We start from the raw sequence: 12,015 nt of genomic DNA, 5'->3' as shown, positions 1-12,015 counted from the left end.
TCATTATCAAACCAAATGTACAAGGTTAACCATGTGTTGAGCTAGCAACCAATGCTTATCCTCCAGTGGAGATTCAATATTTCCTAACATAAGCTAACCTAACACATGAACACAATTGACACACGTTCTGTATCAGTAACTGTAGAATCTGTCAAAAATGTCTATGGTCTAATTTCATGCTAGCATGTCACTTCAACAACACGAAAGTAGCTATTACAAAATTCGAAAGGGGTCAAGTCCGTCCACCTGTTAGCAATTTTTATGCCAATTTGCAGCCATGCAGAAAATGGCAGTCAAGGAGTTAAGGCTACTTTCAGCAGTATTAATAGCAATTCACAATACACAGCAGTAAATATTTTATGTCAGTGGACTAAAGAAATCAGGAATTGGATATACTTGAAAAAGAAAAATTTGCAGGGCAATGGGGAAAGAACAGAGGAGTGGGGCTAAAGGTTCTAATTGGATAGCTCTTTCAAAGAGCCAGCACAAGCATGATGGGCTGAATGGCCTCTTTCTATGCTGTATGATTCTATGATTCTTGGATATAAAACTGATTAAACAGGTCACCTAGTAAATCTTTTCTGCACCCCCTCTAAGGCCTTCACATCCTCCCTAAAGTGTGATGTCCAGAATTGGACACAATACTCTAATTGTGGCCGATGTACCTAGCCTTTTCTTTTTTTGACCACAATGATGTCCTGCTCTATGAGCTTTGGCCCTTCACCTAAGTTTCACAATAAAGAAATGATCAAGGGGTCCAGATGATGACATTATGACTATGAGAATGAAACTCAAGTTAATAGATGGTATATGACCCTAGGATTTCACTCACAGGCCTTGAATTAACATTATGCAAATAATTAGCAGCTGAGCACTTAATGCATTTTTATATGAAATTTATTTGTCTGCTTTGTAGTGGAGGTATTATCCTGCTTAAAATAAAATAACTTGTTAACCTATTACCATTAGATTTAGAAAAAAAGGAAGTGCCATGAAAAATACTCAAAACATGGACTTTGCCATTTGTACCTTCACTGTAACACACCAGCACAGAAGAGCCCTTTGAGTGCTGGATATCATTTGCAGCTTCTGAAAGTTGTACTTCTTTTCATTGTGCTATCTGACAAAAAGTGCCATCACATTAGCACAATGTAATTTCAAGGCCACAATCTTGAAAATCTCTAGGGTATTGCATATAGAACAAGAATTCCATTGTGCAGTTTTATTCAGTGCAGGGTCTGTTGTGTGTATAGTTTTCCAAAAACATTTGTCAGTGCAGAAAGCGTTTAGTGTATTCCGTTTCATTGTTATGTGGCAATACCATCACATATTGATTGTAATCTAATGCTAGTTTATTGAGAAATGATTAACAGTTGATTACTGGGAAGTATTATCTATTATATAAAGAATTACAGGAGATTGGTGGTGGTGTGTGTAGCACTTGATTTTCTTTACTTTGTTTTATTTTTGTGTATTAGGTAACAGAATTATAATGAGGTAAGAATAACAGAAAATAGCATAAAATATGGGAGTAGAGTCTCAGTAATTTATGGATTGATATAGTAACTCAAATCACAAGGTACATCACATCTCTTAGCACACCCAGCCATTTATATATTTTTCTTGGAATATGGGCAACACTGGCAAGGCAATATTTATTGCCCCTCCTTAGTTGCCTTGAGGCATTAAGAGTCAAACACGTATGTGGGACTGGAGTCACATGTAAGCCAGACTCGGTAGGGGTGGCTGGTGCTTTCCATTGTAGCAGTAAAGTAACGATATTGGATAGGATAAAAGTAGATGAAGAAGAGGTACTTAAAAGATTGGCAGTACTCAAAGTAGAAAAGTCACTCGGTCCAGATGGGATGCATTCTAGGTTACTGAAGGAACTAAGGGTGGAAATTGCCGAGGCTCTGGCCACAATCTTCCAATCCTCCTTAGATATGGGGACGGTGCCAGAGGACTGGAGGATTGCAAATGATACACCCCTGATCAAAAATGGGGAAAGGGATAAACCCGGCAAGAACAGGCCAGTCAGCCTAACGTCAGTGGTGGAAACTTTTAGAGACAATAATCTGGGACAAAATTAATTGGCACTTGGAAAAGTATGGGCTACTAAATGAAAGTCAGCACGGATTTGTTAAAGGAAAATCGTGTTTGACTAACATGATTGAGTGCTTTGATGAAGTAACGGAGAGGGTTGATGAAGGTAGTGCGGTTGATGTGTATACGGACTTTCAAAAAGCTCTTGATAAAGTACCACATAATAGACTTGTTAGCAAAATTAAAGCCCATGGGATTAAAGGGACAGAGGTAATGTGGATACAAAATTGGCTAAGGGTGCAGAAAGCAGTAAGTAGTGGTGAACAGTTGTTTTTCAGACTGGAGGGAAGTATACAGTGGCGTGGCCCAGGGGTCAGTATTAGGACCACTGCTCTTTTTGATATATATTAATAATCTGGACTTGGGTATAGAGGGTATAATTTCAAAGTCTGCAGTTGACACAAAACTCGGAAGTGCAGTAAACAATGTGGAGGATAGTAAGAGACTTCAGTAGGACATGGACTGACTGCTAAAATGGGCAATACGGCAGATGAAATTTACCACAGAGAAGTGAGAAGTGATACATTTTGGTAGGAAGAATGAGGAGAGGCAATATAAACTAAATGGTGCAATTTTAAAGGGGGTGCAGGAATAGAGAGACCTGGGGTGCACATACACAAATCTTTGAAGGTGTTAGGACAAGTGGAGAAGGCTGTTAAAAAAGCATATGGGATCCTGGGCTTTATTAATAGGGGCATAGAGTAAACCTTTATAAAACACTGGTTAGGCCTCAGCTGGAGCATTGTGTTCAATTCAGGGCATCGCACTTTAGGAAGGATGTCAAGGCCTTAGAAAGGGTGCAGAAGAGATTTACTACAATGGTACCACCGACGAGGGACTTCAGTTATGTGGAGAGATTGGAGAAGCTAGGGTTGTTCTCCTTAGAACAGAGAAAATTATGGGAAGATTTGATAGAGGTGTTCAAGATCATCAACGATTTTGATAGAGTAAATAAGGAGAAACTGTTTCCAGTGGCAGAAGGGTCAGTAACCACTGGACACTGGTTTAAAGTGATTAGCAAAAGAGCCAGAGGAGACATGAGGAAACATTTTTTTACGCAGCAATGATGATGTAATGATCTGGAATACACTGCCTGAAAGGGTGATGGAACCAGGTTCAATAGTAACTTTCAAAAGGGAATTAGATAAATACTTGAAGGGAAAAAAATTACAGGGCTATGGGGAAAAAGCAGGGGAATGGGACTAATTGGATAGCTCTTTCAAAGAGCCGGCACAGGTACGATGGGCCGAATGGCCTCCTCTTGCACTGTACCTACTATGATACTATGACACTAGTGAACCAGTTGACAGCTTCCATGTCAATTTTTCTGTTGCTGGCCCATGAATTACCAGATATACTGAATTCACTGTTACAACATACTACATGTATGATGATCTGGGCTGCTGATAAGCTGCTAATGCCATAACCACAAGGCTACCATAGTCCTTAGCATTTATCAAAAGGAGCTTTTTGATTCCAACGACTGTTTACGTTTTAAATCTGCAACTTAAAAAAAGTTCCCCAGTTCTTTTATCAGTCAATAGCAGGAGCCTAACATTAGCATTTAAGGATTTCCATCATAAAAGTAGCATTTAACAGAAACTAAAATTGGGATTTAAGAAAACTGATCACAACGGAAGCTGAACATAAAATGTTAAGGAAAATAGACCAGATGGATTAAACCAAATAATGAAAGTATATCTAAAATACAAATGTATTTAAAGGCTGGGAAGGATTATTAAAATGAGTTTGGAGAAAAATTAAATGGGGAAGTGTAGGGAATATGAGATATTTACACCCAGTCTTATGCATATGCAGTAGAGTGTAGGTATGGAGGAGACAGGAGAGTTTTTACTTGCTGCATGCAAGCAAGTAGAATTCTACAAGAAGGTTTTGGCTGAATTAAAAGCACAGGTGAAAGGACTAGAAGGCCTGTCTGTATGTCAAAATTTGTTTGAGGCTTCAATAATGGAATTGTGTACTCCATAACACAGAAGAGGATTCTGCATCAGAAACCTTTAAAAGGTGCACAGAAAGTTGCATACTAGACTCCTTGATAGATGAGATCAAGGTAAGCATAAATACCAGAGATTATTATACAAAATGAGCATAAGGAGACTGTGAAAATAAGTTGGCAGTATATATCGGTAAATTGGTACTTTTAATAGAAAAAGATGATTTTACAAGATTAGCCATTGTAATGGGGGGCTTGATAGTGAGCTGAGGATTAATATTAATACAACTTTTTATCTGATAGCAATAGCTGGCAATGCAATGGTTAGTTCCCTTGGTGTTGATGTGCATTGCGCACTGGTGCCCCACATTACTGGGCACTGAGGCTTGCTCAGCATCAAATGCAAGCCGTACTGTATAATGCAACCCTGAAGCATTGATGTCACAAACTTGATTCACTAAGGCCTCTCAATTCCCTCAGGGCAACTAGGGAATGGTAATAAATGTGGCCTTGCCACTTTCACCCACATCCCAAGCACAAATTCAAAAAACTACCTCCATCCAGGCTGCACTAGCACTGCTCTTGACTGGACAATTTCCTTCAGATCCACAAAGTACTAACCTTCTCTGCAGGACCTCCTGAAACAGGATCTCCAGAGCTGCTTTGATTAATGGAGTAGTTGCCACAGCCATTTTTTCCCACCAGGAACAGGGAACTTTATTTGTGACCAACAGCCTTTTAAGAGCTTAGGCCAGATAGTCTGCTCCTTGCTCCCTTTATGCTTCCAACACATCATGGATTGTGTACCAGGAGCCCAGCGATATTATGTAAATGAGCTGACCTCACATAATCGTGTTGGGTCAGCTTAAAGCACTGTAAGTTCTTACCAAAGAGCAATGGTCCAGCCACCATTGTGTCAGAACAGGATTATCGACCCTTAGAAATAGTGAAGGGGAGCAGTGCATTGAACCAATATTAATGTTACAGGTGAGGAAAAACTATATAGCGGACAGACAGCCAAAGGAACCAAAGAAAGAATGCAACGATATAGTGGATATGTTTAAAGTGAAAGGTTTCAAGGGGACAGTATCTGGGTCACTTCCAGTGCTATTTAACGGCATGGAAATATTGATCAGAACAACTGATTTCACTGAATGGTTATTAAAATATGTACAAGAGGGATTTAGCATGAAAAACAACTGGGAAGCATCTGGCAGAAAATGAAACTTAAAAAGGAGCAAAGTGTGCACGTAACCAGATGGGGAACTAAGCTGTTGGCCCAAAACCTGAATGCGGTAATTGGGATGCGATTCCTGTGAACAGGATTTGGCAGGAGAAGGTGCTAAGATATTTATATTAATAAAGATAAATGAGTAAATGCTTATTGCTGCTGAGAGGATAGAAAAAAACGATGTTCGGGGTTAAAAGGCAAATACAAATAAATATATATCTTAAAGTGATCAAGTAGGATAAGCAGATGTTGAAGAAGCTCAAAAGCTTCTACACTTATACAAAAAGTATGATAAATAATCCATACAACCGGCAACAGTGTTTACATTATTAGCATCACCGAACACAGCCGTGTACAGAAAAATGATAAGCAGTGATGCTAAGAGGATTGAAAAGTGCATTTTGCATAAGTCGACCTCTTCAAGTAGAGGAATTGCATTATTGATCAGCAATGATGTCAAAAGAGTGGAATTAACAGCAGAAGGAGAAATAGCAAACAATTTAAGTAAAAATTAGTATTGATAGGGCCAAACAAACTAGTAACAGGCAGCTGCTATTGAGTGCCAGCTCACAGTCAACAAGTAGATAGCGAGCTATTTGGGCAGATAAGAGAAGCTGCAAGGAATTGTAGCATGGTGATCATGAGGGATTTTAATATCTCAGAGAAAAAACTTGGCAGGCTGAAAATATAACCATATACAACTGCCAGGTTGTGGAGCTCACACTTAAGATATTTCATCACCTCAGAAAATCAAGCCAGGAACATACAATTTTAGTTCCCTCAAAATAGCTGAATAAAAGCAAGTCACAATACTTCTGCAGTTTCAACTTGAATCTGACTCTCACTGTGATCAAAATCTACATAGTGTTGAATAAATCCTGAAATTGTGTTCTACACTGCTGTATTGTATAATGATACTTTTTTTAATAAAATGTTAATTTCACAAAACAGATATAGTCCAATACTGGCCTGGTTGGCCTCCCATTCTTGGCCCTCCTTAATCTTCAACTCATCCTAATCTCTGCTGCCCATATCCTATCCCACACCAACTTATACTCATCTGTTACATCCAACCTTGTTGATCTATATTGACTCTTGATCCCCAATGTCTCAAATTTAAAATTCTCATCTTTGTGTTTAAATTCCTTCTTAGCCTTACCCCTCCCTATCTCTGAAACCTCATCCAGCCCTGTACTCTCCATCTCGCTAACTCCAACCTCTCGTGCATCCACTCTACCCACTGCCCCACTATTGGTGGCCATGCCTTCAGCCAACTAGGTCCCACTCTCGGGAATTCCCTCCCTAAACCCCTCCATCTCGCTACCTCACGCTGCTCCTTTAAGACCCCACCTTAAAACCCACCTCTTTGACCAATCTTCCGGTAATCTACTTGCAATCTCTCCTTCTTTGGTTATGCATGTTTTCCTTAGGCTTCTGTAAAGCACCTTAGGAAGTTTTTCTACATTAAAGATGCTACATAAATGCAAATTGATGTTGCTACTTGTTGTACACTTTGCGACATGCTTGTCCTTTGAGCTGTGTTGTTATATTTTGTGTACTCTCCATCTGTATAATTCACATTCATACAACAGCATATGTCAATTATTTTAGTATCTATATCAGAAACTTTCTATTCTTCAGCCCCTGTGATGTTGAACATCCATTATGCAGTTGTCTTGTATAAAAATCATGCAAAGATGGTGAATAAATTAACCATTAGCCTACGACATAGAATTTCTATTGTGTCTACAAATGCATTGCAGCAGGCAAAGCTATTTATGTAGGATCCATTATTAGGGGCTCACCACTGAACAAGTCGACAGCCAAACTCAGGCTCAAATATACTTCCATATTTCAAATTAACCAAAAGTTCACAAAATACCAATGGTTCAGATAGAATTAATGGAACTGGGTTTATATGGTGCTTGCAGCGTGAGCTAGGCAAATTGATATAACTTGCTCAAAGCTTCAGTACCTTTGACATATTAGGCCTGCCTTACCCTTGAAATAAAGCACACTAACCTCTTTACCATTAAGTATCTTCAAAATATACATCACCTTGCATATATATTGTTGAAAAATTCTCTGAGCATGCTGAAGGGTATGAAGGACAATATAAACTCCTCGGCCTGGAAATTGGATTGCACTGTGCCTGTTTTATGTCTAAGGGTCCAATGTGGCGGATAGCATGCACACCCTCATTCCATGGTGAAAATGCATCACCTGCCATATTGGCAAAGGCTCCTCCATAGGTATCCAGGGTGCATGCCTGAAACAAGCATCAGGCCCTTTGCATATACAAATAGAGGGAGCTATCGCCTATTTGAGGCCCCCTTCACATAATTGGATTACGCATGACTGCAGCATGTACCGTGCATGCTGCAATCAGTTTCTTCAGGTGCTTGGCAACCAAACCGACAGTCCTTAAAGGGAGACTGCCACTGGAAAGGTAGTTTGATTTTTTTAAAATTTTACTTACTGTAGAGCCGGGTGGAGCAGGAGTGGCCGCGGGCTGCTTTGTCGGTCATCACTTGCCCCCCCCCCCTCCCGATTTCCCTCACCCAGACTTTCATTGCTACCTTGGCCAGCATCAGATCTTGGTGCCTCCGGGACTGGCAAGCTGCCGCTGGGGCCACAACTGGTGCCCGCAGCTCACTGGTAATAAGCAAATAAGACCAGCAGACAAATTTGCTGTAGTCCTGCCGCCAGCTTCCTTAGGCTGGTCCAATTTCTAGGCCCTCAAGTTTTGACATCAGACGTCAGAGAGTAGGGATAATGGATAGGTACTCACATTGGCAGGATATGACTAGTGGAGTCCCGCAGGGATCTGTCTTGGGGCCTCAATTATTCACAATATTTATTAACGACTTAGATGAAGGCATAGAAAGTCTCATATCTAAGTTTGCTGATGACACAAAGATTGGTGGCATTGTAAGCAGTGTAGATGAAAACATAAAATTACAAAGCGATATTGATAGATTAGGTGAATGGGCAAAACTGTGGCAAATGGAATTCAATGTAGACAAATGTGAGGTCATCCACTTTGGATCAAAAAAGGATAGAACAGGGTACTTTCTAAATGGTAAAAAGTTAAAAACAGTGGATGTCCAAAGGGACCGAGGGGTTCAGGTACATAGATCATTGAAGTGTCATGAACAGGTGCAGAAAATCATCAATAAGGCTAATGGAATGTTGGCCTTTATATCTAGAGGACTAGATTACAAGGGGGCAGAAGTTATGCTGCAGCTATACAAAACCATGGTTAGACCGCACCCGGAGTACTGTGAACAGTTCTGGGCACCGCACCTTTGGAAGGACATATTGGCTTTGGAGGGAGTGCAGCGTAGGTTTACTAGAATGATACCCAGACTTCAAGGGTTAAGTTACGAGGAGAGATTACACAAATTGGGGTTGTATTCTCTGGAGTTTCGAAGGTTAAGGGGTGATCTGATCGAAGTTTATAAGATATTAAAGGGGAATGGATAGGGTGTACAGAGAGAAACTATTTCCGCTGGTTGGGGATTCTAGGAGTAGGGGGCACAGTCTAAAAATTAAAGCCAGACCTTTCAGGAGCGAGATTAGAAAACATTTCTACACACAAAGGGTGGTAGAAGTTTGGAACTCTCTTCCGCAAAATTGCTAAATTTAAATCTGAGATAGATAGCTTTTTGGCAATCAAAGGTATTAAGGGATATGGGCCAAAGTCGGGTATATGGAGTTAGATCACAGATCAGCCATAATCTTATCAAATGGCGGAGCAGGCACAAGGGGCTGAATGGCCTACTCCTGTTCCTATGTCCTTCTGTGAAGAAATCTGGTTGGTAATTGCATTTTATCACTACCAATGGTAGATTATTTTATATGTAATTCATTCCAAAATGAATGACCCTACTGTAGCCACTCTATGCTGTCTAGCTTTTCTATAGAACTTACAGAATACTAATCCATTTTTATGGAATAAATTACAAGAAAGAGAAGCAAAAGAAACTTCCAGTAGTGGTGGTGAAGAAGGCATTCGGCATGCTTGGTTTCATTGGTCAGAACATTGAATACAGGAGTTGGGATGTCTTGTTGAAGTTGTACAGGACATTAGTAAGGCCACACTTGGAATACTGTGTACAGTTCTGGTCACCCTATTATAGAAAGGATATTATTAAACTAGAAAGAGTGCAGAAAAGATTTACTAGGATGCTACCGGGACTTGATAGTTTGACTTATAGGGAGAGGTTGGATAGACTGGGACTTTTTTCCCTGGAGAGTAGGAGGTTAAGGGGTGATCTTATAGAAGTCTATAAAATAATGAGGGGCATAGATAAGGTAGATAGTCAAAATCTTTTCCCAAAGGTAGGGGAGTCTATAACGAGGGGACATAGATTTAAGGTGAGAGGGGAGAGATACAAAAGGGTCCAGAGGGGCAATTTTTTCACTCAAAGGGTGGTGAGTGTCTGGAACGAGCTGCCAGAGGCAGTAGTAGAGGCGGGTACAATTTTGTCTTTTAAAAAGCATTTGGACAGTTACATGGGTAAGATGGGTATAGAGGGATATGGGCCAAGTGCAGGCAATTGGGACTAGCTTAGTGGTATAAACTGGGCGACATGGACATGTTGGGCCGAAGGGCCTGTTTCCATGTTGTAACTTCTATGATTCTATGATTCTATGATTCTAGTATTCGCCATACATGATGGATTTCTCCATTACAGAGTATTTGGAAGAGAAAAATATGAGTAAATTGTTGCAAATCATCATTTTAGAAAGAGTAAAGCTCCTCTTTCATCATTTTCCAAGAGTGTCATTAGTTCTTAAACTGAACAATGCTGCCTTTGGTGTCTCAGATCAAATCAGATCCAAATGAAACAGCAGCACGAAAAGCATGTAAGTTTCTACTGTTTGTTTTACGAACCATTTCTTCTATGAGGATCATCTTCATCTAAATATAAAGACTATGACCATGATTGTTTATAGACAATAGCATCCTCATAATGTATCAAAGACTGTCACTAAGAATTGTTCTTATTTGCAAAAAAGAATTGACTGCAGTCACAAGGAGCTGAACATGGTATGATACGGTCATTTATTTTGCATTTTTAAGTTTAACACCGAGCTTTTAAAGTTATATCTTAGATGTTAGCATATTACTGAAAAACCACGGATTATCACAGAAAGGACAGAGGAACATCCTATCAGTGGTTTGATTACTTGAGTACCTGCCACAATTAAGCAAACAGCTTGATGCAGACAGTGGCAGTAGTGTGAGTTGCTGAAGCACAAATATGTGGGCAATGAGGTGACACATCCATACTGTGACCAGAAAGAATATATGGATTAGAGAACCCATGTCATAGTTATTCTGCATATTCAGAAGAACCATAAGCTGTATATTTTGGCATTTAGCTGTCAAAACTTACGAGGATACTTTTGACTAATGGTGTAGGTTTCGCTCTTTATAACCCTTGGTTTAATATTGTTCAGACAGTGATGTGGCAAAAACGCACTTCTTAATGACTTCATATAGTTTTATATGTATATTAGACAACCTCATAGCTCAAGTAAAGTTGCACCAAATTCCAGTTCTGAGGGCCTGAGTTTGAATTGCTATTCTCAACCATCATTCAAATCTGGATGCCTTCTTTGGGCCACTAGCTGGAGTAATTTAACAGAGTGCAGGAGGCCGGGGTGGGGGGGGGGGAAAGAGAATCATACATAGGAGTATATCACCATCTTACAAAGTACATCTTTTGTCAATTAATGCAGTGCAGTACTGATGATAATTGTGAAACAAAATTCTAGGTCCAGAACATGCAAAGGAGAGAGGCTCACATATTATGGTCAAATTTGAAGCAGACATCCCTTCTACTTATAAATTATTCTACTTATGCTCTTACTGTACCTATATACCCATTTCCAGAAACTACTTTTACTTTAATCTCTTTGCCTTTCTTTTGGCCTGAAATCATAAAAAAATACATACATGTCTGTACAATAATTGTTCAGTAACCAATATTTGGTTGTTTACAGCTAAGAGTGATCTTATAACATCAGTAATGGATCCCCAGTCCTCATTCTCCAATTAAACACATTTCACCTGGACTGGGATAACCTTTCCCTACATTACAACAGTGACTACACGTTAAAAAGTAATTCACTGGCTGTGAAGGACTTTGCGCGGCATTGAGGTCATGAAAGGTATATAAAATGCGTTCTTTCTTTCTCATGTGAAAATTACAGCATATGCAATGCCTTTCATGTTCTCGGGACATTCCAAAACACTTCACAGCTAATTAATTACTTTTGAAGTGCAGTTACTGTTATCTTCTATACAAAAGCAGCAGCTAATTTTTGCATCACAAGATCCCACAAACAGCAAAGAGACGAATGACCAGTTAATCTATTTTGGTTGAGGAATAAATTTTAACCAACACATTGGGGTAACTCCCTTTTATTTCCACCTAAGTAGACAGATGGGGCCTCTTTTAACATCTCATCCAAAAGACAGCACCTCTAAGAATACAGCAGTCCCTCAGTACTTCACTGAAGTGTCAGTCTAGATTATGTGCTCATCATGGAGTGGGGATAGAACCTGTAACCTTTTGACTCAGAGACAAGAGCTAGTACCTGAGCCAAGGCCGACACTTCATCAAAAGTGTCACTACATCAAAAAGACAGAGTTTCATATATTTATTAGTGAGGCTTAGAAAGACAGTTCTGGGATGTCTCTATATATACAACT

The sequence above is a fragment of the Heptranchias perlo genome, chromosome 18 (assembly GCF_035084215.1).
Source record: "Heptranchias perlo isolate sHepPer1 chromosome 18, sHepPer1.hap1, whole genome shotgun sequence".
Classification (NCBI taxonomy): domain Eukaryota; kingdom Metazoa; phylum Chordata; class Chondrichthyes; order Hexanchiformes; family Hexanchidae; genus Heptranchias; species Heptranchias perlo.
The sequence above is the reverse complement of the archived record's forward strand: the minus strand, read 5'-3'. Positions refer to the sequence as shown.